The sequence below is a fragment of the Pelodiscus sinensis genome, chromosome 15, assembly GCF_052426305.1.
Source record: "Pelodiscus sinensis isolate ZL-2025 chromosome 15, ASM5242630v1, whole genome shotgun sequence".
Classification (NCBI taxonomy): domain Eukaryota; kingdom Metazoa; phylum Chordata; order Testudines; family Trionychidae; genus Pelodiscus; species Pelodiscus sinensis.
This window is the reverse complement of record NC_143066.1, coordinates 867961-894467: the sequence shown is the minus strand read 5'-3', so window position 1 is coordinate 894467 and position 26507 is coordinate 867961.

Below are 26507 nucleotides of genomic sequence, written 5' to 3'. Positions count from 1 at the left end.
CCCGCCCGCCCAGCTTCTCCTCACAGCTTAGCCCCGCCCGCCCAGTTTCTCCTCCCAGCACGGCCCCGCCCGCCCAGTTTCTCCTCCCAGCCAGGCCCCGCCCGCCCAGCTTCCCCTCCCGAACCCGGCCTCGCCCGCCCAGCTTCTGCTAGCGAGCTCGGCCCCGCCCGCCCAGCTTCCCCTCCCAGCTTGGCCCCGCCCGCCCAGTTTCTCCTCCCGAGCTCGGCCCCGCCCGCCCCGCTTCCCCTCCCAGCTTGGCCCCGCCCGCCCCGCTTCCCATCCCGAGCGAGGCCCCGCCCGCCCAGTTTCTCCTCCCAGCTTGGCCCCGCCCGCCCAGCTTCCCCTCTGTGACGTAGTGGGGGTACTTGCTGGGCTGTGGTGACCCCTGCTGTCTGGAGCAAGACCCAGCAGGGAAAACCTCGCTAGGCAGAGATAAGGCCAAACTGGTTGAACCAGTGGCCAGACACCCCCCATGGAGAGGAACAAAGGAAGGTGGATGCTGCCCTGACTGCGGGGGCAGGGCTGGAGGGGAATTTAGTTAGACTGTGGAAGAGCATGGAGGAGAGCCTAGGGGAAGGGGCTGGAGTTTAGGGGCCCAGTCTCCCCCATCTCAAGGGGGCCTGAGGCATCCTAGCCCAGTTCCTGTAACCAGATTACATCTGTGCTGCGCTGAGCTGGAGGAGCAATAAACCACCCTCAATTCCACTGGCTGGTGCAGTCTGTTTGTGCCATTTCGGGGTGCAGGAGACGGGGAACCCCCAACGCGCCGTCACACCCTCCCGAACCCGGCCCCGCCCACCCAGCTTCTGCTAGCGAGCTCGGCCCCGCCCGCCCAGCTTCCCCTCCCAGCTTGGCCCCGCCCGCCCAGTTTCTCCTCCCGAGTTCGGCCCCGCCCGCCCCGCTTCCCCTCCCAGCCAGGCCCCGCCCGCCCAGCTTCCCCTCCCGAACCCGGCCCCGCCCGCCCAGCTTCTCCTCCCAGCTTAGCCCCGCCCGCCCAGTTTCTCCTCCCGAGCGAGGCCCCGCCCGCCCCGCTTCCCCTCCCAGCCTGGCCCCGCCCGCCCAGCTTCCCATCCCGAGCGAGGCCCCGCCCGCCCAGTTTCTCCTCCCAGCTTGGCCCCGCCCGCCCAGCTTCCCCTCCCGTACCCAGCCCCGCCCGCCAAGCTTCTCCTAGCGAGCTCGGCCCCGCCTGCCCCGCTTCCCCTCCCAGCCAGGCCCCGCCCGCCCAGTTTCTCCTCCCGAGTCCGGCCCCGCCCGCCCCGCTTCCCCTCCCAGCCTGGCCCCGCCCGCCCAGTTTCTCCTCCCGAGTCCGGCCCCGCCCGCCCAGTTTCTCCTCCCAGCTTGGCCCCGCCCGCCCAGCTTCCCCTCCCGATCCCGGCCCCGCCCGCCCATGTTCCCCTCCCAGTCAGGCCCCGCCCGCCCAGTTTCTCCTCCCAGCATGGCCCCGCCCGCCCAGCTTCCCCTCCCGATCCCGGCCCCGCCCGCCCATGTTCCCCTCCCAGCCAGGCCCCGCCCGCCCAGTTTCTCCTCCCAGCTTGGCCCCGCCCGCCCAGCTTCCCCTCCCGATCCCGGCCCCGCCCGCCCATGTTCCCCTCCCAACTTGGCCCCGCCCGCCCAGTTTCTCCTCCCGAACCCGGCCCCGCCCGCCAAGCTTCTCCTAGCGAGCCCGGCCCCGCCCGCCCAGCTTCCCCTCCAAGCCAGGCCCCGCCCGCCCCGCTTCCCCTCCCGAGTCCGGCCCCGCCCGCCCAGTTTCTCCTCCCGAGCTTGGCCCCGCCCGCCCAGCTTCCCATCCCGAGCGAGGCCCCGCCCGGCCAGTTTCTCCTCCCAGCTTGGCCCCGCCCGCCCAGCTTCCCCTCCCGAACCCGGCCCCGCCCGCCCAGCTTCTGCTAGCGAGCTCGGCCCCGCCCGCCCAGCTTCCCCTCCCAGCTTGGCCCCGCCCGCCCAGTTTCTCCTCCCAGCCAGGCCCCGCCCGCCCAGCTTCCCCTCCCGAGCGAGGCCCCGCCCGCCCAGTTTCTCCTCCCAGCCAGGCCCCGCCCGCCCAGCTTCCCCTCCCGAGCGAGGCCCCGCCCGCCCAGTTTCTCCGCCCGAGCGAGGCCCCGCCCGCCCAGCTTCCCCTCCCGAATCCGGCCCTGCCCGCCCATGTTCCCCTCCCAGTCAGGCCCCGCCCGCCCAGTTTCTCCTCCCAGCTTGGCCCCGCCCGCCCAGCTTCCCCTCCCGATCCCGGCCCCGCCCGCCCATGTTCCCCTCCCAGCCAGGCCCCGCCCGCCCAGTTTCTCCTCCCAGCTTGGCCCCGCCCGCCCAGCTTCCCCTCCCGATCCCGGCCCCGCCCGCCCATGTTCCCCTCCCAACTTGGCCCCGCCCGCCCAGTTTCTCCTCCCGAACCCGGCCCCGCCCGCCAAGCTTCTCCTAGCGAGCCCGGCCCCGCCAGCCCAGCTTCCCCTCCAAGCCAGGCCCCGCCCGCCCCGCTTCCCCTCCCGAGTCCTGCCCCGGCCGCCCAGTTTCTCCTCCCGAGCTTGGCCCCGCCCGCCCAGCTTCCCATCCCGAGCGAGGCCCCGCCCGCCCAGTTTCTCCTCCCAGCTTGGCCCCGCCCGCCCAGCTTCCCCACCCGAACCCGGCCCCGCCCGCCCAGCTTCTGCTAGCGAGCTCGGCCCCGCCCGCCCAGCTTCCCCTCCCAGCTTGGCCCCGCCCGCCCAGTTTCTCCTCCCGAGCGAGGCCCCGCCCGCCCAGCTTCCCCTCCCGACCCCGGCCCCGCCACCCAGTTTCTCCTCCCAGCCTGGCCCCGCCCGCCCAGTTTCTCCTCCCGAGTCCGGCCCCGCCCGCCCCGCTTCTCCTCCCGAGTCCGGCCCCGCCCGCCCAGCTTCCCCTCCCAGCTTGGCCCCGCCCGCCCAGCTTCCCCTCCCGAGTCCGGCCCCGCCCGCCCAGTTTCTCCTCCCGAGCGAGGCCCCGCCCGCCCAGTTTCCCCTCCCGAACCCGGCCCCGCCCGCCCAGCTTCCCCTCCCGAGTCCGGCCCCGCCCGCCCAGTTTCTCCTCCCGAGCGAGGCCCCGCCCGCCCAGCTTCCCCTCCCGAGCGAGGCCCCGCCCGCCCAGTTTCTCCTCCCGAGCGAGGCCCCGCCCGCCCAGCTTCCCCTCCCGAATCCGGCCCTGCCCGCCCATGTTCCCCTCCCAGTCAGGCCCCGCCCGCCCAGTTTCTCCTCCCCAGCTTGGCCCCGCCCGCCCAGCTTCCCCTCCCGATCCCGGCCCCGCCCGCCCATGTTCCCCTCCCAGCCAGGCCCCGCCCGCCCAGTTTCTCCTCCCAGCTTGGCCCCGCCCGCCCAGCTTCCCCTCCCGATCCCGGCCCCGCCCGCCCATGTTCCCCTCCCAACTTGGCCCCGCCCGCCCAGTTTCTCCTCCCGAGTCCGGCCCCGCCCGCCCCGCTTCTCCTCCCGAGTCCGGCCCCGCCCGCCCAGCTTCCCCTCCCAGCTTGGCCCCGCCCGCCCAGCTTCTCCTCCCGAGTCCGGCCCCGCCCGCCCAGTTTCTCCTCCCAGCTTGGCCCCGCCCGCCCAGCTTCTCCTCCCGAGTCCGGCCCCGCCCGCCCCGCTTCCCCTCCCAGCCAGGCCCCGCCCGCCCAGCTTCCCCTCCCGAACCCGGCCCCGCCCGCCCAGCTTCTACTCCCAGCCTGGCCCCGCCCGCCCAGTTTCTCCTCCCAGCCTGGCCCCGCCCGCCCAGTTTCTCCTCCCGAGTGCGGCCCTGCCCGCCCCGCTTCTCCTCCCAGCCTGGCCCCGCTCGCCCAGTTTCTCCTCCCAGCCTGGCCCCGCCCGCCCAGTTTCTCCTCCCGAGTGCGGCCCTGCCCGCCCCGCTTCTCCTCCCAGCTTGGCCCCGCCCGCCCAGCTTCCCTCCCAGCCTGGCCCCGCCCGCCCAGTTTCTCCTCCCGAGTGCGGCCCCGCCCGCCCCGCTTCTCCTCCCGAGCGAGGCCCCGCCCGCCCAGCTTCCCCTCCCAGCTTGGCCCCGCCCGCCCAGCTTCCCCTCCCGAACCCGGCCCCGCCCGCCCAGCTTCTCCTCACAGCTTAGCCCCGCCCGCCCAGTTTCTCCTCCCAGCACGGCCCCGCCCGCCCAGTTTCTCCTCCCAGCCAGGCCCCGCCCGCCCAGCTTCCCCTCCCGAACCCGGCCCCGCCCGCCCAGCTTCTGCTAGCGAGCTCGGCCCCGCCCGCCCAGCTTCCCCTCCCAGCTTGGCCCCGCCCGCCCAGTTTCTCCTCCCGAGCTCGGCCCCGCCCGCCCAGCTTCCCCTCCCAGCTTGGCCCCGCCCGCCCAGCTTCCCCTCCCGAACCCGGCCCCGCCCGCCCAGCTTCTCCTCCCAGCTAAGCCCCGCCCGCCCAGTTTCTCCTCCCAGCACGGCCCCGCCCGCCCAGTTTCTCCTCCCAGCACGGCCCCGCCCACCCAGCTTCCCCTCCCAGCCTGGCCCCGCCCGCCCAGTTTCTCCTCCCGAGTGCGGCCCCGCCCGCCCCGCTTCTCCTCCCGAGCGAGGCCCCGCCCGCCCAGCTTCCCCTCCCAGCTTGGCCCCGCCCGCCCAGCTTCTGCTAGCGAGCTCGGCCCCGCCCGCCCAACTTCCCCTCCCAGCTTGGCCCCGCCCGCCCAGTTTCTCCTCCCAGCCAGGCCCCGCCCGCCCAGTTTCTCCTCCCGAGTCCGGCCCCGCCCGCCCCGCTTCCCCTCCCAGCCAGGCCCCGCCCGCCCAGCTTCCCCTCCCGAACCCGGCCCCGCCCGCCCAGCTTCTCCTCCCAGCTTGGCCCCGCCCGCCCAGTTTCTCCTCCCAGCCAGGCCCCGCCCGCCCAGCTTCCCCTCCCGAACCCGGCCCCGCCCGCCCAGCTTCTGCTAGCGAGCTCGGCCCCGCCCGCCCAGTTTCCCCTCCCAGCCAGGCCCCGCCCGCCCAGTTTCTCCTCCCAGCTTGGCCCCGCCCGCCCAGTTTCTCCTCCCAGCCAGGCCCCGCCCGCCCAGCTTCCCCTCCCGAACCCGGCCCCGCCCGCCCAGCTTCTGCTAGCGAGCTCGGCCCCGCCCGCCCAGCTTCCCCTCCCAGCTTGGCCCCACCCGCCCAGTTTCTCCTCCCAGCACGGCCCCGCCCACCCAGCTTCCCCTCCCAGCCTGGCCCCGCCCGCCCAGTTTCTCCTCCCGAGTGCGGCCCCGCCCGCCCCGCTTCTCCTCCCGAGTCCGGCCCCGCCCGCCCAGCTTCCCCTCCCAGCTTGGCCCCGCCCGCCCAGCTTCCCCTCCAAGCCAGGCCCCGCCCGCCCAGTTTCTCCTCCCGAGCCCGGCCCCGCCCGCTCCGCTTCCCCTCCCAGCCAGGCCCCGCCCGCCCAGTTTCTCCTCCCGAGTCCGGCCCCGCCCGCCCAGTTTCTCCTCCCGAGCCCGGCCCCGCCCGCCCAGCCTCTCCTCCCAGCTTAGCCCCGCCCGCCCAGTTTCTCCTCCCAGCACGGCCCCGCCCGCCCAGTTTCTCCTCCCAGCACGGCCCCGCCCACCCTGCTTCCCCTCCCAGCCTGGCCCCGCCCGCCCAGTTTCTCCTCCCGAGTGCGGCCCCGCCCGCTCCGCTTCCCCTCCCAGCCGGGCCCCGCCCGCCCAGTTTCTCCTCCCGAGTCCGGCCCCGCCCGCCCAGTTTCTCCTCCCGAGCCCGGCCCCGCCCGCCCAGTTTCTCCTCCCGAGCGAGGCCCCGCCCGCCCAGCTTCCCCTCCGGAATCCGGCCCCGCCCGCCCATGTTCCCCTCCCAGCCAGGCCCCGCCCGCCCAGTTTCTCCTCCCAGCTTGGCCCCGCCCGCCCAGTTTCTCCTCCCAGCCAGGCCCCGCCCGCCCAGCTTCCCCTCCCAGCTTGGCCCCGCCCGCCCAGTTTCTCCTCCCAGCCAGGCCCCGCCCGCCCAGTTTCTCCTCCCAGCTTGGCCCCGCCCGCCCAGTTTCTCCTCCCAGCTTGGCCCCGCCCGCCCAGTTTCTCCTCCCGAGCCCGGCCCCGCCCGCCCCGCTTCCCCTCCCAGCTTGGCCCCGCCCGCCCAGTTTCTCCTCCCGAGCGCGGCCCCGCCCGCCCAGTTTCTCCTCCCGAGCGAGGCCCCGCCCGCCCAGCTTCCCCTCCCGAATCCGGCCCCGCCCGCCCATGTTCCCCTCCCAGCCAGGCCCCGCCCGCCCAGTTTCTCCTCCCAGCTTGGCCCCGCCCGCCCAGCTTCCCCTCCCGATCCCGGCCCCGCCCGCCCATGTTCCCCTCCCAGCTTGGCCCCGCCCGCCCAGTTTCTCCTCCCGAACCCGGCCCCGCCCGCCCAGCTTCTCCTCACAGCTTAGCCCCGCCCGCCCAGTTTCTCCTCCCAGCACGGCCCCGCCCGCCCAGTTTCTCCTCCCAGCCAGGCCCCGCCCGCCCAGCTTCCCCTCCCGAACCCAGCCTCGCCCGCCCAGCTTCTGCTAGCGAGCTCGGCCCCGCCCGCCCAGCTTCCCGTCCCAGCTTGGCCCCGCCCGCCCAGTTTCTCCTCCCGAGTCCGGCCCCGCCCGCCCCGCTTCCCCTCCCAGCCAGGCCCCGCCCGCCCAGCTTCCCCTCCCGAACCCGGCCCCGCCCGCCCAGCTTCTCCTCCCAGCTTACCCCGCCCGCCCAGTTTCTCCTCCCAGCACGGCCCCGCCCGCCCAGTTTCCCCTCCCAGCCAGGCCCCGCCCGCCCAGTTTCTCCTCCCAGCTTGGCCCCGCCCGCCCAGTTTCTCCTCCCAGCCAGGCCCCGCCCGCCCAGCTTCCCCTCCCGAACCCGGCCCCGCCCGCCCAGCTTCTGCTAGCGAGCTCGGCCCCGCCCGCCCAGCTTCCCCTCCCAGCTTGGCCCCACCCGCCCAGTTTCTCCTCCCAGCACGGCCCCGCCCACCCAGCTTCCCCTCCCAGCCTGGCCCCGCCCGCCCAGTTTCTCCTCCCGAGTGCGGCCCCGCCCGCCCCGCTTCTCCTCCCGAGTCCGGCCCCGCCCGCCCAGCTTCCCCTCCCAGCTTGGCCCCGCCCGCCCAGCTTCCCCTCCAAGCCAGGCCCCGCCCGCCCAGTTTCTCCTCCCGAGCCCGGCCCCGCCCGCTCCGCTTCCCCTCCCAGCCAGGCCCCGCCCGCCCAGTTTCTCCTCCCGAGTCCGGCCCCGCCCGCCCAGTTTCTCCTCCCGAGCCCGGCCCCGCCCGCCCAGCTTCTCCTCCCAGCTTAGCCCCGCCCGCCCAGTTTCTCCTCCCAGCACGGCCCCGCCCGCCCAGTTTCTCCTCCCAGCACGGCCCCGCCCACCCTGCTTCCCCTCCCAGCCTGGCCCCGCCCGCCCAGTTTCTCCTCCCGAGTGCGGCCCCGCCCGCTCCGCTTCCCCTCCCAGCCGGGCCCCGCCCGCCCAGTTTCTCCTCCCGAGTCCGGCCCCGCCCGCCCAGTTTCTCCTCCCGAGCCCGGCCCCGCCCGCCCAGTTTCTCCTCCCGAGCGAGGCCCCGCCCGCCCAGCTTCCCCTCCGGAATCCGGCCCCGCCCGCCCATGTTCCCCTCCCAGCCAGGCCCCGCCCGCCCAGTTTCTCCTCCCAGCTTGGCCCCGCCCGCCCAGTTTCTCCTCCCAGCCAGGCCCCGCCCGCCCAGCTTCCCCTCCCAGCTTGGCCCCGCCCGCCCAGTTTCTCCTCCCAGCCAGGCCCCGCCCGCCCAGTTTCTCCTCCCAGCTTGGCCCCGCCCGCCCAGTTTCTCCTCCCAGCTTGGCCCCGCCCGCCCAGTTTCTCCTCCCGAGCCCGGCCCCGCCCGCCCCGCTTCCCCTCCCAGCTTGGCCCCGCCCGCCCAGTTTCTCCTCCCGAGCGCGGCCCCGCCCGCCCAGTTTCTCCTCCCGAGCGAGGCCCCGCCCGCCCAGCTTCCCCTCCCGAATCCGGCCCCGCCCGCCCATGTTCCCCTCCCAGCCAGGCCCCGCCCGCCCAGTTTCTCCTCCCAGCTTGGCCCCGCCCGCCCAGCTTCCCCTCCCGATCCCGGCCCCGCCCGCCCATGTTCCCCTCCCAGCTTGGCCCCGCCCGCCCAGTTTCTCCTCCCGAACCCGGCCCCGCCCGCCCAGCTTCTCCTCACAGCTTAGCCCCGCCCGCCCAGTTTCTCCTCCCAGCACGGCCCCGCCCGCCCAGTTTCTCCTCCCAGCCAGGCCCCGCCCGCCCAGCTTCCCCTCCCGAACCCGGCCTCGCCCGCCCAGCTTCTGCTAGCGAGCTCGGCCCCGCCCGCCCAGCTTCCCCTCCCAGCTTGGCCCCGCCCGCCCAGTTTCTCCTCCCGAGCTCGGCCCCGCCCGCCCCGCTTCCCCTCCCAGCTTGGCCCCGCCCGCCCCGCTTCCCATCCCGAGCGAGGCCCCGCCCGCCCAGTTTCTCCTCCCAGCTTGGCCCCGCCCGCCCAGCTTCCCCTCCCGAACCCGGCCCCGCCCACCCAGCTTCTGCTAGCGAGCTCGGCCCCGCCCGCCCAGCTTCCCCTCCCAGCTTGGCCGCGCCCGCCCAGTTTCTCCTCCCGAGTTCGGCCCCGCCCGCCCCGCTTCCCCTCCCAGCCAGGCCCCGCCCGCCCAGCTTCCCCTCCCGAACCCGGCCCCGCCCGCCCAGCTTCTCCTCCCAGCTTAGCCCCGCCCGCCCAGTTTCTCCTCCCGAGCGAGGCCCCGCCCGCCCCGCTTCCCCTCCCAGCCTGGCCCCGCCCGCCCAGCTTCCCATCCCGAGCGAAGCCCCGCCCGCCCAGTTTCTCCTCCCAGCTTGGCCCCGCCCGCCCAGCTTCCCCTCCCGTACCCAGCCCCGCCCGCCAAGCTTCTCCTAGCGAGCTCGGCCCCGCCCGCCCCGCTTCCCCTCCCAGCCAGGCCCCGCCCGCCCAGTTTCTCCTCCCGAGTCCGGCCCCGCCCGCCCCGCTTCCCCTCCCAGCCTGGCCCCGCCCGCCCAGTTTCTCCTCCCGAGTCCGGCCCCGCCCGCCCAGTTTCTCCTCCCGAGCGAGGCCCCGCCCGCCCAGCTTCCCCTCCCGAATCCGGCCCTGCCCGCCCATGTTCCCCTCCCAGTCAGGCCCCGCCCGCCCAGTTTCTCCTCCCAGCTTGGCCCCGCCCGCCCAGCTTCCCCTCCCGATCCCGGCCCCGCCCGCCCATGTTCCCCTCCCAGCCAGGCCCCGCCCGCCCAGTTTCTCCTCCCAGCTTGGCCCCGCCCGCCCAGCTTCCCCTCCCGATCCCGGCCCCGCCCGCCCATGTTCCCCTCCCAACTTGGCCCCGCCCGCCCAGTTTCTCCTCCCGAACCCGGCCCCGCCCGCCAAGCTTCTCCTAGCGAGCCCGGCCCCGCCCGCCCAGCTTCCCCTCCAAGCCAGGCCCCGCCCGCCCCGCTTCCCCTCCCGAGTCCGGCCCCGCCCGCCCAGTTTCTCCTCCCGAGCTTGGCCCCGCCCGCCCAGCTTCCCATCCCGAGCGAGGCCCCGCCCGGCCAGTTTCTCCTCCCAGCTTGGCCCCGCCCGCCCAGCTTCCCCTCCCGAACCCGGCCCCGCCCGCCCAGCTTCTGCTAGCGAGCTCGGCCCCGCCCGCCCAGCTTCCCCTCCCAGCTTGGCCCCGCCCGCCCAGTTTCTCCTCCCAGCCAGGCCCCGCCCGCCCAGCTTCCCCTCCCGAGCGAGGCCCCGCCCGCCCAGTTTCTCCTCCCAGCCAGGCCCCGCCCGCCCAGCTTCCCCTCCCGAGCGAGGCCCCGCCCGCCCAGCTTCCCCTCCCGAATCCGGCCCTGCCCGCCCATGTTCCCCTCCCAGTCAGGCCCCGCCCGCCCAGTTTCTCCTCCCAGCTTGGCCCCGCCCGCCCAGCTTCCCCTCCCGATCCCGGCCCCGCCCGCCCATTTTCCCCTCCCAGCCAGGCCCCGCCCGCCCAGTTTCTCCTCCCAGCTTGACCCCGCCCGCCCAGTTTCTCCTCCCGAACCCGGCCCCGCCCGCCAAGCTTCTCCTAGCGAGCCCGGCCCCGCCCGCCCAGCTTCCCCTCCAAGCCAGGCCCCGCCCGCCCCGCTTCCCCTCCCGAGTCCGGCCCCGGCCGCCCAGTTTCTCCTCCCGAGCTTGGCCCCGCCCGCCCAGCTTCCCATCCCGAGCGAGGCCCCGCCCGGCCAGTTTCTCCTCCCAGCTTGGCCCCGCCCGCCCAGCTTCCCCTCCCGAACCCGGCCCCGCCCGCCCAGCTTCCCCTCCCAGCTTGGCCCCGCCCGCCCAGTTCCTCCTCCCAGCCAGGCCCCGCCCGCCCAGCTTCCCCTCCCGAGCGAGGCCCCGCCCGCCCAGTTTCTCCTCCCAGCCAGGCCCCGCCCGCCCAGCTTCCCCTCCCGACCGAGGCCCCGCCCGCCCAGTTTCTCCTCCCGAGCGAGGCCCCGCCCGCCCAGCTTCCCCTCCCGAATCCGGCCCTGCCCGCCCATGTTCCCCTCCCAGTCAGGCCCCGCCCGCCCAGTTTCTCCTCCCAGCTTGGCCCCGCCCGCCCAGCTTCCCCTCCCGATCCCGGCCCCGCCCGCCCATGTTCCCCTCCCAGCCAGGCCCCGCCCGCCCAGTTTCTCCTCCCAGCTTGGCCCCGCCCGCCCAGCTTCCCCTCCCGATCACGGCCCCGCCCGCCCATGTTCCCCTCCCAACTTGGCCCCGCCCGCCCAGTTTCTCCTCCCGAACCCGGCCCCGCCCGCCAAGCTTCTCCTAGCGAGCCCGGCCCCGCCCGCCCAGCTTCCCCTCCAAGCCAGGCCCCGCCCGCCCCGCTTCCCCTCCCGAGTCCTGGCCCCGCCCGCCCAGTTTCTCCTCCCAGCTTGGCCCCGCCCGCCCAGCTTCCCCTCCCGAACCCGGCCCCGCCCGCCCAGCTTCTGCTAGCGAGCTCGGCCCCGCCCGCCCAGCTTCCCCTCCCAGCTTGGCCCCGCCCGCCCAGTTTCTCCTCACAGCCCGGCCCCGCCTGCCCAGTTTCTCCTCCCGAGTCCGGCCCCGCCCGCCCCGCTTCCCCTCCCAGCCAGGCCCCGCCCGCCCAGCTTCCCCTCCCGAACCCGGCCCCGCCCGCCCAGCTTCTCCTCCCAGCTAAGCCCCGCCCGCCCAGTTTCTCCTCCCAGCACGGCCCCGCCCGCCCAGTTTCTCCTCCCAGCACGGTCCCGCCCACCCAGCTTCCCCTCCCAGCCTGGCCCCGCCCGCCCAGTTTCTCCTCCCGAGTGCGGCCCCGCCCGCCCCGCTTCTCCTCCCGAGCGAGGCCCCGCCCGCCCAGCTTCCCCTCCCAGCTTGGCCCCGCCCGCCCAGCTTCCCCTCCCGAACCCGGCCCCGCCCGCCCAGCTTCTGCTAGCGAGCTCGGCCCCGCCCGCCCAACTTCCCCTCCCAGCTTGGCCCCGCCCGCCCAGTTTCTCCTCCCAGCCAGGCCCCGCCCGCCCAGTTTCTCCTCCCGAGTCCGGCCCCGCCCGCCCCGCTTCCCCTCCCAGCCAGGCCCCGCCCGCCCAGCTTCCCCTCCCGAACCCGGCCCCGCCCGCCCAGCTTCTCCTCCCAGCTTACCCCGCCCGCCCAGTTTCTCCTCCCAGCACGGCCCCGCCCGCCCAGTTTCCCCTCCCAGCCAGGCCCCGCCCGCCCAGTTTCTCCTCCCAGCTTGGCCCCGCCCGCCCAGTTTCTCCTCCCAGCCAGGCCCCGCCCGCCCAGCTTCCCCTCCCGAACCCGGCCCCGCCCGCCCAGCTTCTGCTAGCGAGCTCGGCCCCGCCCGCCCAGCTTCCCCTCCCAGCTTGGCCCCACCCGCCCAGTTTCTCCTCCCAGCACGGCCCCGCCCACCCAGCTTCCCCTCCCAGCCTGGCCCCGCCCGCCCAGTTTCTCCTCCCGAGTGCGGCCCCGCCCGCCCCGCTTCTCCTCCCGAGTCCGGCCCCGCCCGCCCAGCTTCCCCTCCCAGCTTGGCCCCGCCCGCCCAGCTTCCCCTCCAAGCCAGGCCCCGCCCGCCCAGTTTCTCCTCCCGAGCCCGGCCCCGCCCGCTCCGCTTCCCCTCCCAGCCAGGCCCCGCCCGCCCAGCTTCCCCTCCCGAACCCGGCCCCGCCCGCCCAGCTTCTCCTCCCAGCTTAGCCCCGCCCGCCCAGTTTCTCCTCCCGAGCGAGGCCCCGCCCGCCCCGCTTCCCCTCCCAGCCTGGCCCCGCCCGCCCAGCTTCCCATCCCGAGCGAGGCCCCGCCCGCCCAGTTTCTCCTCCCAGCTTGGCCCCGCCCGCCCAGCTTCCCCTCCCGTACCCAGCCCCGCCCGCCAAGCTTCTCCTAGCGAGCTCGGCCCCGCCTGCCCCGCTTCCCCTCCCAGCCAGGCCCCGCCCGCCCAGTTTCTCCTCCCGAGTCCGGCCCCGCCCGCCCCGCTTCCCCTCCCAGCCTGGCCCCGCCCGCCCAGTTTCTCCTCCCGAGTCCGGCCCCGCCCGCCCAGTTTCTCCTCCCAGCTTGGCCCCGCCCGCCCAGCTTCCCCTCCCGATCCCGGCCCCGCCCGCCCATGTTCCCCTCCCAGTCAGGCCCCGCCCGCCCAGTTTCTCCTCCCAGCATGGCCCCGCCCGCCCAGCTTCCCCTCCCGATCCCGGCCCCGCCCGCCCATGTTCCCCTCCCAGCCAGGCCCCGCCCGCCCAGTTTCTCCTCCCAGCTTGGCCCCGCCCGCCCAGCTTCCCCTCCCGATCCCGGCCCCGCCCGCCCATGTTCCCCTCCCAACTTGGCCCCGCCCGCCCAGTTTCTCCTCCCGAACCCGGCCCCGCCCGCCAAGCTTCTCCTAGCGAGCCCGGCCCCGCCCGCCCAGCTTCCCCTCCAAGCCAGGCCCCGCCCGCCCCGCTTCCCCTCCCGAGTCCGGCCCCGCCCGCCCAGTTTCTCCTCCCGAGCTTGGCCCCGCCCGCCCAGCTTCCCATCCCGAGCGAGGCCCCGCCCGGCCAGTTTCTCCTCCCAGCTTGGCCCCGCCCGCCCAGCTTCCCCTCCCGAACCCGGCCCCGCCCGCCCAGCTTCTGCTAGCGAGCTCGGCCCCGCCCGCCCAGCTTCCCCTCCCAGCTTGGCCCCGCCCGCCCAGTTTCTCCTCCCAGCCAGGCCCCGCCCGCCCAGCTTCCCCTCCCGAGCGAGGCCCCGCCCGCCCAGTTTCTCCTCCCAGCCAGGCCCCGCCCGCCCAGCTTCCCCTCCCGAGCGAGGCCCCGCCCGCCCAGTTTCTCCGCCCGAGCGAGGCCCCGCCCGCCCAGCTTCCCCTCCCGAATCCGGCCCTGCCCGCCCATGTTCCCCTCCCAGTCAGGCCCCGCCCGCCCAGTTTCTCCTCCCAGCTTGGCCCCGCCCGCCCAGCTTCCCCTCCCGATCCCGGCCCCGCCCGCCCATGTTCCCCTCCCAACTTGGCCCCGCCCGCCCAGTTTCTCCTCCCGAACCCGGCCCCGCCCGCCAAGCTTCTCCTAGCGAGCCCGGCCCCGCCAGCCCAGCTTCCCCTCCAAGCCAGGCCCCGCCCGCCCCGCTTCCCCTCCCGAGTCCTGCCCCGGCCGCCCAGTTTCTCCTCCCGAGCTTGGCCCCGCCCGCCCAGCTTCCCATCCCGAGCGAGGCCCCGCCCGCCCAGTTTCTCCTCCCAGCTTGGCCCCGCCCGCCCAGCTTCCCCTCCCGAACCCGGCCCCGCCCGCCCAGCTTCTGCTAGCGAGCTCGGCCCCGCCCGCCCAGCTTCCCCTCCCAGCTTGGCCCCGCCCGCCCATGTTCCCCTCCCAACTTGGCCCCGCCCGCCCAGTTTCTCCTCCCGAGTCCGGCCCCGCCCGCCCCGCTTCTCCTCCCGAACCCGGCCCCGCCCGCCCAGCTTCTGCTAGCGAGCTCGGCCCCGCCCGCCCAGCTTCCCCTCCCGATCCCGGCCCCGCCCGCCCATGTTCCCCTCCCAACTTGGCCCCGCCCGCCCAGTTTCTCCTCCCGAGTCCGGCCCCGCCCGCCCCGCTTCTCCTCCCAGCTTGGCCCCGCCCGCCCAGCTTCCCCTCCCGTACCCAGCCCCGCCCGCCAAGCTTCTCCTAGCGAGCTCGGCCCCGCCTGCCCCGCTTCCCCTCCCAGCCAGGCCCCGCCCGCCCAGTTTCTCCTCCCGAGTCCGGCCCCGCCCGCCCCGCTTCCCCTCCCAGCCTGGCCCCGCCCGCCCAGTTTCTCCTCCCGAGTCCGGCCCCGCCCGCCCAGTTTCTCCTCCCAGCTTGGCCCCGCCCGCCCAGCTTCCCCTCCCGATCCCGGCCCCGCCCGCCCATGTTCCCCTCCCAGTCAGGCCCCGCCCGCCCAGTTTCTCCTCCCAGCATGGCCCCGCCCGCCCAGCTTCCCCTCCCGATCCCGGCCCCGCCCGCCCATGTTCCCCTCCCAGCCAGGCCCCGCCCGCCCAGTTTCTCCTCCCAGCTTGGCCCCGCCCGCCCAGCTTCCCCTCCCGATCCCGGCCCCGCCCGCCCATGTTCCCCTCCCAACTTGGCCCCGCCCGCCCAGTTTCTCCTCCCGAACCCGGCCCCGCCCGCCAAGCTTCTCCTAGCGAGCCCGGCCCCGCCCGCCCAGCTTCCCCTCCAAGCCAGGCCCCGCCCGCCCCGCTTCCCCTCCCGAGTCCGGCCCCGCCCGCCCAGTTTCTCCTCCCGAGCTTGGCCCCGCCCGCCCAGCTTCCCATCCCGAGCGAGGCCCCGCCCGGCCAGTTTCTCCTCCCAGCTTGGCCCCGCCCGCCCAGCTTCCCCTCCCGAACCCGGCCCCGCCCGCCCAGCTTCTGCTAGCGAGCTCGGCCCCGCCCGCCCAGCTTCCCCTCCCAGCTTGGCCCCGCCCGCCCAGTTTCTCCTCCCAGCCAGGCCCCGCCCGCCCAGCTTCCCCTCCCGAGCGAGGCCCCGCCCGCCCAGTTTCTCCTCCCAGCCAGGCCCCGCCCGCCCAGCTTCCCCTCCCGAGCGAGGCCCCGCCCGCCCAGTTTCTCCGCCCGAGCGAGGCCCCGCCCGCCCAGCTTCCCCTCCCGAATCCGGCCCTGCCCGCCCATGTTCCCATCCCAGTCAGGCCCCGCCCGCCCAGTTTCTCCTCCCAGCTTGGCCCCGCCCGCCCAGCTTCCCCTCCCGATCCCGGCCCCGCCCGCCCATGTTCCCCTCCCAGCCAGGCCCCGCCCGCCCAGTTTCTCCTCCCAGCTTGGCCCCGCCCGCCCAGCTTCCCCTCCCGATCCCGGCCCCGCCCGCCCATGTTCCCCTCCCAACTTGGCCCCGCCCGCCCAGTTTCTCCTCCCGAACCCGGCCCCGCCCGCCAAGCTTCTCCTAGCGAGCCCGGCCCCGCCAGCCCAGCTTCCCCTCCAAGCCAGGCCCCGGCCGCCCCGTTTCTCATCCCAGCCTGGCCCCGGCCGCCCAGTTTCTCCTCCCGAGCTTGGCCCCGCCCGCCCAGCTTCCCATCCCGAGCGAGGCCCCGCCCGCCCAGTTTCTCCTCCCAGCTTGGCCCCGCCCGCCCAGCTTCCCCTCCCGAACCCGGCCCCGCCCGCCCAGCTTCTGCTAGCGAGCTCGGCCCCGCCCGCCCAGCTTCCCCTCCCAGCTTGGCCCCGCCCGCCCATGTTCCCCTCCCAACTTGGCCCCGCCCGCCCAGTTTCTCCTCCCGAGTCCGGCCCCGCCCGCCCCGCTTCTCCTCCCGAACCCGGCCCCGCCCGCCCAGCTTCTGCTAGCGAGCTCGGCCCCGCCCGCCCAGCTTCCCCTCCCGATCCCGGCCCCGCCCGCCCATGTTCCCCTCCCAACTTGGCCCCGCCCGCCCAGTTTCTCCTCCCGAGTCCGGCCCCGCCCGCCCCGCTTCTCCTCCCGAGTCCGGCCCCGCCCGCCCAGCTTCCCCTCCCAGCTTGGCCCCGCCCGCCCAGCTTCTCCTCCCGAGTCCGGCCCCGCCCGCCCAGTTTCTCCTCCCAGCTTGGCCCCGCCCGCCCAGCTTCTCCTCCCGAGTCCGGCCCCGCCCGCCCCGCTTCCCCTCCCAGCCAGGCCCCGCCCGCCCAGCTTCCCCTCCCGAACCCGGCCCCGCCCGCCCAGCTTCTACTCCCAGCTAAGCCCCGCTCGCCCAGTTTCTCCTCCCAGCCTGGCCCCGCCCGCCCAGTTTCTCCTCCCGAGTGCGGCCCTGCCCGCCCCGCTTCTCCTCCCAGCTTGGCCCCGCCCGCCCCGCTTCCCATCCCGAGCGAGGCCCCGCCCGCCCAGTTTCTCCTCCCAGCTTGGCCCCGCCCGCCCAGCTTCCCCTCCCAGCCTGGCCCCGCCCGCCCAGTTTCTCCTCCCGAGTGCGGCCCCGCCCGCCCCGCTTCTCCTCCCGAGCGAGGCCCCGCCCGCCCAGCTTCCCCTCCCAGCTTGGCCCCGCCCGCCCAGCTTCCCCTCCCGAACCCGGCCCCGCCCGCCCAGCTTCTCCTCACAGCTTAGCCCCGCCCGCCCAGTTTCTCCTCCCAGCACGGCCCCGCCCGCCCAGTTTCTCCTCCCAGCCAGGCCCCGCCCGCCCAGCTTCCCCTCCCGAACCCGGCCCCGCCCGCCCAGCTTCTGCTAGCGAGCTCGGCCCCGCCCGCCCAGCTTCCCCTCCCAGCTTGGCCCCGCCCGCCCAGTTTCTCCTCCCGAGCTCGGCCCCGCCCGCCCAGCTTCCCCTCCCAGCTTGGCCCCGCCCGCCCAGCTTCCCCTCCCGAACCCGGCCCCGCCCGCCCAGCTTCTCCTCCCAGCTAAGCCCCGCCCGCCCAGTTTCTCCTCCCAGCACGGCCCCGCCCGCCCAGTTTCTCCTCCCAGCACGGCCCCGCCCACCCAGCTTCCCCTCCCAGCCTGGCCCCGCCCGCCCAGTTTCTCCTCCCGAGTGCGGCCCCGCCCGCCCCGCTTCTCCTCCCGAGCGAGGCCCCGCCCGCCCAGCTTCCCCTCCCAGCTTGGCCCCGCCCGCCCAGCTTCTGCTAGCGAGCTCGGCCCCGCCCGCCCAACTTCCCCTCCCAGCTTGGCCCCGCCCGCCCAGCTTCCCCTCCAAGCCAGGCCCCGCCCGCCCAGTTTCTCCTCCCGAGTCCGGCCCCGCCCGCCCCGCTTCCCCTCCCAGCCAGGCCCCGCCCGCCCAGTTTCTCCTCCCGAGTCCGGCCCCGCCCGCCCAGTTTCTCCTCCCGAGCCCGGCCCCGCCCGCCCAGTTTCTCCTCCCGCACCCGGCCCCGCCCGCCCAGTTTCCCCTCCCAGCCAGGCCCCGCCCGCCCAGTTTCTCCTCCCAGCTTGGCCCCGCCCGCCCAGTTTCTCCTCCCAGCCAGGCCCCGCCCGCCCAGCTTCCCCTCCCGAACCCGGCCCCGCCCGCCCAGCTTCTGCTAGCGAGCTCGGCCCCGCCCGCCCAGCTTCCCCTCCCAGCTTGGCCCCACCCGCCCAGTTTCTCCTCCCAGCACGGCCCCGCCCACCCAGCTTCCCCTCCCAGCCTGGCCCCGCCCGCCCAGTTTCTCCTCCCGAGTGCGGCCCCGCCCGCCCCGCTTCTCCTCCCGAGTCCGGCCCCGCCCGCCCAGCTTCCCCTCCCAGCTTGGCCCCGCCCGCCCAGCTTCCCCTCCAAGCCAGGCCCCGCCCGCCCAGTTTCTCCTCCCGAGCCCGGCCCCGCCCGCTCCGCTTCCCCTCCCAGCCAGGCCCCGCCCGCCCAGTTTCTCCTCCCGAGTCCGGCCCCGCCCGCCCAGTTTCTCCTCCCGAGCCCGGCCCCGCCCGCCCAGCTTCTCCTCCCAGCTTAGCCCCGCCCGCCCAGTTTCTCCTCCCAGCACGGCCCCGCCCGCCCAGTTTCTCCTCCCAGCACGGCCCCGCCCACCCTGCTTCCCCTCCCAGCCTGGCCCCGCCCGCCCAGTTTCTCCTCCCGAGTGCGGCCCCGCCCGCTCCGCTTCCCCTCCCAGCCGGGCCCCGCCCGCCCAGTTTCTCCTCCCGAGTCCGGCCCCGCCCGCCCAGTTTCTCCTCCCGAGCCCGGCCCCGCCCGCCCAGTTTCTCCTCCCGAGCGAGGCCCCGCCCGCCCAGCTTCCCCTCCGGAATCCGGCCCCGCCCGCCCATGTTCCCCTCCCAGCCAGGCCCCGCCCGCCCAGTTTCTCCTCCCAGCTTGGCCCCGCCCGCCCAGTTTCTCCTCCCAGCCAGGCCCCGCCCGCCCAGCTTCCCCTCCCAGCTTGGCCCCGCCCGCCCAGTTTCTCCTCCCAGCCAGGCCCCGCCCGCCCAGTTTCTCCTCCCAGCTTGGCCCCGCCCGCCCAGTTTCTCCTCCCAGCTTGGCCCCGCCCGCCCAGTTTCTCCTCCCGAGCCCGGCCCCGCCCGCCCCGCTTCCCCTCCCAGCTTGGCCCCGCCCGCCCAGTTTCTCCTCCCGAGCGCGGCCCCGCCCGCCCAGTTTCTCCTCCCGAGCGAGGCCCCGCCCGCCCAGCTTCCCCTCCCGAATCCGGCCCCGCCCGCCCATGTTCCCCTCCCAGCCAGGCCCCGCCCGCCCAGTTTCTCCTCCCAGCTTGGCCCCGCCCGCCCAGCTTCCCCTCCCGATCCCGGCCCCGCCCGCCCATGTTCCCCTCCCAGCTTGGCCCCGCCCGCCCAGTTTCTCCTCCCGAACCCGGCCCCGCCCGCCCAGCTTCTCCTCACAGCTTAGCCCCGCCCGCCCAGTTTCTCCTCCCAGCACGGCCCCGCCCGCCCAGTTTCTCCTCCCAGCCAGGCCCCGCCCGCCCAGCTTCCCCTCCCGAACCCGGCCTCGCCCGCCCAGCTTCTGCTAGCGAGCTCGGCCCCGCCCGCCCAGCTTCCCCTCCCAGCTTGGCCCCGCCCGCCCAGTTTCTCCTCCCGAGTCCGGCCCCGCCCGCCCCGCTTCCCCTCCCAGCCAGGCCCCGCCCGCCCAGCTTCCCCTCCCGAACCCGGCCCCGCCCGCCCAGCTTCTCCTCCCAGCTTACCCCGCCCGCCCAGTTTCTCCTCCCAGCACGGCCCCGCCCGCCCAGTTTCCCCTCCCAGCCAGGCCCCGCCCGCCCAGTTTCTCCTCCCAGCTTGGCCCCGCCCGCCCAGTTTCTCCTCCCAGCCAGGCCCCGCCCGCCCAGCTTCCCCTCCCGAACCCGGCCCCGCCCGCCCAGCTTCTGCTAGCGAGCTCGGCCCCGCCCGCCCAGCTTCCCCTCCCAGCTTGGCCCCACCCGCCCAGTTTCTCCTCCCAGCACGGCCCCGCCCACCCAGCTTCCCCTCCCAGCCTGGCCCCGCCCGCCCAGTTTCTCCTCCCGAGTGCGGCCCCGCCCGCCCCGCTTCTCCTCCCGAGTCCGGCCCCGCCCGCCCAGCTTCCCCTCCCAGCTTGGCCCCGCCCGCCCAGCTTCCCCTCCAAGCCAGGCCCCGCCCGCCCAGTTTCTCCTCCCGAGCCCGGCCCCGCCCGCTCCGCTTCCCCTCCCAGCCAGGCCCCGCCCGCCCAGTTTCTCCTCCCGAGTCCGGCCCCGCCCGCCCAGTTTCTCCTCCCGAGCCCGGCCCCGCCCGCCCAGCTTCTCCTCCCAGCTTAGCCCCGCCCGCCCAGTTTCTCCTCCCAGCACGGCCCCGCCCGCCCAGTTTCTCCTCCCAGCACGGCCCCGCCCACCCTGCTTCCCCTCCCAGCCTGGCCCCGCCCGCCCAGTTTCTCCTCCCGAGTGCGGCCCCGCCCGCTCCGCTTCCCCTCCCAGCCGGGCCCCGCCCGCCCAGTTTCTCCTCCCGAGTCCGGCCCCGCCCGCCCAGTTTCTCCTCCCGAGCCCGGCCCCGCCCGCCCAGTTTCTCCTCCCGAGCGAGGCCCCGCCCGCCCAGCTTCCCCTCCGGAATCCGGCCCCGCCCGCCCATGTTCCCCTCCCAGCCAGGCCCCGCCCGCCCAGTTTCTCCTCCCAGCTTGGCCCCGCCCGCCCAGTTTCTCCTCCCAGCCAGGCCCCGCCCGCCCAGCTTCCCCTCCCAGCTTGGCCCCGCCCGCCCAGTTTCTCCTCCCAGCCAGGCCCCGCCCGCCCAGTTTCTCCTCCCAGCTTGGCCCCGCCCGCCCAGTTTCTCCTCCCAGCTTGGCCCCGCCCGCCCAGTTTCTCCTCCCGAGCCCGGCCCCGCCCGCCCCGCTTCCCCTCCCAGCTTGGCCCCGCCCGCCCAGTTTCTCCTCCCAGCGCGGCCCCGCCCGCCCAGTTTCTCCTCCCGAGCGAGGCCCCGCCCGCCCAGCTTCCCCTCCCGAATCCGGCCCCGCCCGCCCATGTTCCCCTCCCAGCCAGGCCCCGCCCGCCCAGTTTCTCCTCCCAGCTTGGCCCCGCCCGCCCAGCTTCCCCTCCCGATCCCGGCCCCGCCCGCCCATGTTCCCCTCCCAGCTTGGCCCCGCCCGCCCAGTTTCTCCTCCCGAGCCCGGCCCCGCCCGCCCAGCTTCTCCTCACAGCTTAGCCCCGCCCGCCCAGTTTCTCCTCCCAGCACGGCCCCGCCCGCCCAGTTTCTCCTCCCAGCCAGGCCCCGCCCGCCCAGCTTCCCCTCCCGAACCCGGCCTCGCCCGCCCAGCTTCTGCTCCCGAGCTCGGCCCCGCCCGCCCAGCTTCCCCTCCCAGCTTGGCCCCGCCCGCCCAGTTTCTCCTCCCGAGCTCGGCCCCGCCCGCCCCGCTTCCCCTCCCAGCTTGGCCCCGCCCGCCCCGCTTCCCATCCCGAGCGAGGCCCCGCCCGCCCAGTTTCTCCTCCCAGCTTGGCCCCGCCCGCCCAGCTTCCCCTCCCGTACCCAGCCCCGCCCGCCAAGCTTCTCCTAGCGAGCTCGGCCCCGCCCGCCCCGCTTCCCCTCCCAGCCAGGCCCCGCCCGCCCAGTTTCTCCTCCCGAGTCCGGCCCCGCCCGCCCCGCTTCCCCTCCCAGCCTGGCCCCGCCCGCCCAGTTTCTCCTCCCGAGTCCGGCCCCGCCCGCCCAGTTTCTCCTCCCGAGCGAGGCCCCGCCCGCCCAGCTTCCCCTCCCGAATCCGGCCCTGCCCGCCCATGTTCCCCTCCCAGTCAGGCCCCGCCCGCCCAGTTTCTCCTCCCAGCTTGGCCCCGCCCGCCCAGCTTCCCCTCCCGATCCCGGCCCCGCCCGCCCATGTTCCCCTCCCAGCCAGGCCCCGCCCGCCCAGTTTCTCCTCCCAGCTTGGCCCCGCCCGCCCAGCTTCCCCTCCCGATCCCGGCCCCGCCCGCCCATGTTCCCCTCCCAACTTGGCCCCGCCCGCCCAGTTTCTCCTCCCGAACCCGGCCCCGCCCGCCAAGCTTCTCCTAGCGAGCCCGGCCCCGCCCGCCCAGCTTCCCCTCCAAGCCAGGCCCCGCCCGCCCCGCTTCCCCTCCCGAGTCCGGCCCCGCCCGCCCAGTTTCTCCTCCCGAGCTTGGCCCCGCCCGCCCAGCTTCCCATCCCGAGCGAGGCCCCGCCCGGCCAGTTTCTCCTCCCAGCTTGGCCCCGCCCGCCCAGCTTCCCCTCCCGAACCCGGCCCCGCCCGCCCAGCTTCTGCTAGCGAGCTCGGCCCCGCCCGCCCAGCTTCCCCTCCCAGCTTGGCCCCGCCCGCCCAGTTTCTCCTCCCAGCCAGGCCCCGCCCGCCCAGCTTCCCCTCCCGAGCGAGGCCCCGCCCGCCCAGTTTCTCCTCCCAGCCAGGCCCCGCCCGCCCAGCTTCCCCTCCCGAGCGAGGCCCCGCCCGCCCAGTTTCTCCGCCCGAGCGAGGCCCCGCCCGCCCAGCTTCCCCTCCCGAATCCGGCCCTGCCCGCCCATGTTCCCCTCCCAGTCAGGCCCCGCCCGCCCAGTTTCTCCTCCCAGCTTGGCCCCGCCCGCCCAGCTTCCCCTCCCGATCCCGGCCCCGCCCGCCCATGTTCCCCTCCCAGCCAGGCCCCGCCCGCCCAGTTTCTCCTCCCAGCTTGGCCCCGCCCGCCCAGCTTCCCCTCCCGATCCCGGCCCCGCCCGCCCATGTTCCCCTCCCAACTTGGCCCCGCCCGCCCAGTTTCTCCTCCCGAACCCGGCCCCGCCCGCCAAGCTTCTCCTAGCGAGCCCGGCCCCGCCAGCCCAGCTTCCCCTCCAAGCCAGGCCCCGCCCGCCCCGCTTCCCCTCCCGAGTCCTGCCCCGGCCGCCCAGTTTCTCCTCCCGAGCTTGGCCCCGCCCGCCCAGCTTCCCATCCCGAGCGAGGCCCCGCCCGCCCAGTTTCTCCTCCCAGCTTGGCCCCGCCCGCCCAGCTTCCCCTCCCGAACCCGGCCCCGCCCGCCCAGCTTCTGCTAGCGAGCTCGGCCCCGCCCGCCCAGCTTCCCCTCCCAGCTTGGCCCCGCCCGCCCAGTTTCTCCTCACGAGCCCGGCCCCGCCCGCCCAGTTTCTCCTCCCGAGTCCGGCCCCGCCCGCCCCGCTTCCCCTCCCAGCCAGGCCCCGCCCGCCCAGCTTCCCCTCCCGAACCCGGCCCCGCCCGCCCAGCTTCTCCTCCCAGCTAAGCCCCGCCCGCCCAGTTTCTCCTCCCAGCACGGCCCCGCCCGCCCAGTTTCTCCTCCCAGCACGGCCCCGCCCACCCAGCTTCCCCTCCCAGCCTGGCCCCGCCCGCCCAGTTTCTCCTCCCGAGTGCGGCCCCGCCCGCCCCGCTTCTCCTCCCGAGCGAGGCCCCGCCCGCCCAGCTTCCCCTCCCAGCTTGGCCCCGCCCGCCCAGCTTCCCCTCCCGAACCCGGCCCCGCCCGCCCAGCTTCTGCTAGCGAGCTCGGCCCCGCCCGCCCAGCTTCCCCTCCCAGCTTGGCCCCGCCCGCCCAGTTTCTCCTCCCAGCCAGGCCCCGCCCGCCCAGTTTCTCCTCCCGAGTCCGGCCCCGCCCGCCCCGCTTCCCCTCCCAGCCAGGCCCCGCCCGCCCAGCTTCCCCTCCCGAACCCGGCCCCGCCCGCCCAGCTTCTCCTCCCAGCACGGCCCCGCCCGCCCAGTTTCTCCTCCCAGCACGGCCCCGCCCGCCCAGTTTCTCCTCCCAGCACGGCCCCGCCCACCCAGCTTCCCCTCCCAGCCTGGCCCCGCCCGCCCAGCTTCTCCTCCCGAGTGCGGCCCCGCCCGCTCCGCTTCCCCTCCAGCCAGGCCCCGCACGCCCAGTTTCTCCTCCCGAGTCCGGCCCCGCCCGCCCAGTTTCTCCTCCCGAGCCCGGCCCCGCCCGCCCCGCTTCGCCTCCCAGCTTGGCCCCGCCCGCCCAGTTTCTCCTCCCGAGCGAGGCCCCGCCCGCCCAGTTTCTCCTCCCGAGCTCGGCCCCGCCCGCCCAGCTTCCCCTCCCAGCTTGGCCCCGCCCGCCCAGTTTCTCCTCCCAGCACGGCCCCGCCCACCCAGCTTCCCCTCCCAGCCTGGACCCGCCCGCCCAGTTTCTCCTCCCGAGTGCGGCCCCGCCCGCCCCGCTTCTCCTCCCGAGTCCGGCCCCGCCCGCCCAGCTTCCCCTCCCAGCCAGGCCCCGCCCGCCCAGTTTCTCCTCCCGAGTGCGGCCCCGCCCGCTCCGCTTCTCCTCCCAGCCAGGCCCCGCCCGCCCAGTTTCTCCTCCCGAGTCCGGCCCCGCCCGCCCAGTTTCTCCTCCCGAGCCCGGCCCCGCCCGCCCCGCTTCCCCTCCCAGCTTGGCCCCGCCCGCCCAGCTTTTCCTCCCGAGCGAGGCCCCGCCCGCCCAGTTCTCCTCCCGAGCGAGGCCCCGCCCGCCCAGCTTCCCCTCCCGAAGCCGGCCCCGCCCGCCCAGTTCCTCCTCCCAGCCAGGCCCCGCCCGCCCAGTTTCTCCTCCCAGCTTGGCCCCGCCCGCCCAGTTTCTCCTCCCAGCCAGGCCCCCGCCCGCCCAGCTTCCCCTCCCGAACCCGGCCCCGCCCGCCCAGCTTCTGCTAGCGAGCTCGGCCCCGCCCGCCCAGCTTCCCCTCCCAGCCTGGCCCCGCCCGCCCAGTTTCTCCTCCCGAGTGCGGCCCCGCCCGCCCCGCTTCTCCTCCCGAGTGCGGCCCCGCCCGCTCCGCTTCCCCTCCCAGCCAGGCCCCGCACGCCCAGTTTCTCCTCCCGAGTCCGGCCCCGCCCGCCCAGTTTCTCCTCCCGAGCCCGGACCCGCCCGCCCCGCTTCGCCTCCCAGCTTGGCCCCGCCCGCCCAGTTTCTCCTCCCGAGCGAGGCCCCGCCCGCCCAGTTTCTCCTCCCGAGCGAGGCCCCGCCCGCCCAGCTTCCCCTCCCGAATCCGGCCCCGCCCGCCCATGTTCCCCTCCCAGCCAGGCCCCGCCCGTCCAGTTTCTCCTCCCAGCTTGGCCCCGCCCGCCCAGTTTCTCCTCCCAGCCAGGCCCCGCCCGCCCAGCTTCCCCTCCCGAACCCGGCCCCGCCCGCCCAGCTTCTGCTAGCGAGCTCGGCCCCGCCCGCCCAGCTTCCCCTCCCAGCTTGGCCCCGCCCGCCCAGTTTCTCCTCCCAGCACGGCCCCGCCCACCCAGCTTCCCCTCCCAGCCTGGCCCAGCCCGCCCAGTTTCTCCTCCCGAGTGCGGCCCCGCCCGCCCCGCTTCTCCTCCCGAGTCCGGCCCCGCCCGCCCAGCTTCCCCTCCCAGCTTGGCCCCGCCCGCCCAGCTTCCCCTCCCAGCCAGGCCCCGCCCGCCCAGTTTCTCCTCCCGAGTGCGGCCCCGCCCGCTCCGCTTCTCCTCCCAGCCAGGCCCCGCCCGCCCAGTTTCTCCTCCCGAGTCCGGCCCCGCCCGCCCAGTTTCTCCTCCCGAGCCCGGCCCCGCCCGCCCCGCTTCCCCTCCCAGCTTGGCCCCGCCCGCCCAGTTTCTCCTCCCGAGCGAGGCCCCGCCCGCCCAGTTTCTCCTCCCGAGCGAGGCCCCGCCCGCCCAGCTTCCCCTCCCGAATCCGGCCCCGCCCGCCCATGTTCCCCTCCCAGCCAGGCCCCGCCCGCCCAGTTTCTCCTCCCAGCTTGGCCCCGCCCGCCCAGTTTCTCCTCCCAGCCAGGCCCCGCCCGCCCAGCTTCCCTCCCGAACCCGGCCCCGCCCGCCCAGCTTCTGCTAGCGAGCTCGGCCCCGCCCGCCCAGCTTCCCCTCCCAGCTTGGCCCCGCCCGCCCAGTTTCTCCTCCCAGCACGACCCCGCCCACCCAGCTTCCCCTCCCAGCCTGGCCCCGCCCGCCCAGTTTCTCCTCCCGAGTGCGGCCCCGCCCGCCCCGCTTCTCCTCCCGAGTCCGGCCCCGCCCGCCCAGCTTCCCCTCCCAGCTTTGCCCCGCCCGCCCAGCTTCCCCTCCCAGCCAGGCCCGCCCGCCCAGTTTCTCCTCCCGAGCCCGTCCCCGCCCGCTCCGCTTCCCCTCCCAGCCAGGCCCCGCCCGCCCACTTTCTCCTCCCGAGCTCGGCCCCGCCCGCCCAGCTTCCCCTCCCAGCTTGGCCCCGCCCGCCCAGTTTCTCCTCCAGAGCTCGGCCCCGCCCGCCCCGCTTCCCCTCCCAGCTTGGCCCGCCCGCCCCGCTTCCCATCCCGAGCGAGGCCCCGCCCGCCCAGTTTCTCCTCCCAGCTTGGCCCCGCCCGCCCAGCTTCCCCTCCCGAACCCGGCCCCGCCCGCCAAGCTTCTCCTAGCGAGCTCGGCCCCGCCCGCCCCGCTTCCCCTCCCAGCCAGGCCCCGCCCGCCCAGTTTCTCCTCCCGAGTTCGGCCCCGCCCGCCCCGCTTCCCCTCCCAGCCAGGCCCCGCCCGCCCAGCTTCCCCTCCCGAACCCGGCCCCGCCCGCCCAGCTTCTCCTCCCAGCTTAGCCCCGCCCGCCCAGTTTCTCCTCCCGAGCGAGGCCCCGCCCGCCCCGCTTCCCCTCCCAGCCTGGCCCCGCCCGCCCAGCTTCCCATCCCGAGCGAGGCCCCGCCCGCCCAGTTTCTCCTCCCAGCTTGGCCCCGCCCGCCCAGCTTCCCCTCCCGTACCCAGCCCCGCCCGCCAAGCTTCTCCTAGCGAGCTCGGCCCCGCCCGCCCCGCTTCCCCTCCCAGCCAGGCCCCGCCCGCCCAGTTTCTCCTCCCGAGTCCGGCCCCGCCCGCCCCGCTTCCCCTCCCAGCCTGGCCCCGCCCGCCCAGTTTCTCCTCCCGAGTCCGGCCCCGCCCGCCCCGCTTTTCCTCCCGAGTCCGGCCCCGCCCGCCCAGTTTCTCCTCCCGAGTCCGGCCCCGGCCGCCCAGTTTCTCATCCCAGCTTGGCCCCGCCCGCCCAGCTTCCCCTCCCGAGCGAGGCCCCGCCCGCCCAGTTTCTCCTCCCGAGCGAGGCCCCGCCCGCCCCGCTTCCCCTCCCAGCCAGGCCCCGCCCGCCCAGCTTCCCCTCCCGAACCCGACCCCGCCCGCCCAGCTTCTCCTCCCAGCTTAGCCCCGCCCGCCCAGCTTCTCCTCCCAGCACGGCCCCGCCCGCCCAGTTTCTCCTCCCAGCCTGGCCCCGCCCGCCCAGTTTCTCCTCCCGAGTCCGGCCCCGCCCCCCCCGCTTCTCCTCCCGAGTCCGGCCCCGCCCGCCCAGCTTCCCCTCCCGAATCCGGCCCTGCCCGCCCATGTTCCCCTCCCAGTCAGGCCCCGCCCGCCCAGTTTCTCCTCCCAGCTTGGCCCCGCCCGCCCAGCTTCCCCTCCCGATCCCGGCCCCGCCCGCCCATGTTCCCCTCCCAGCCAGGCCCCGCCCGCCCAGTTTCTCCTCCCAGCTTGGCCCCGCCCGCCCAGCTTCCCCTCCCGATCCCGGCCCCGCCCGCCCATGTTCCCCTCCCAACTTGGCCCCGCCCGCCCAGTTTCTCCTCCCGAACCCGGCCCCGCCCGCCAAGCTTCTCCTAGCGAGCCCGGCCCCGCCAGCCCAGCTTCCCCTCCAAGCCAGGCCCCGCCCGCCCCGCTTCCC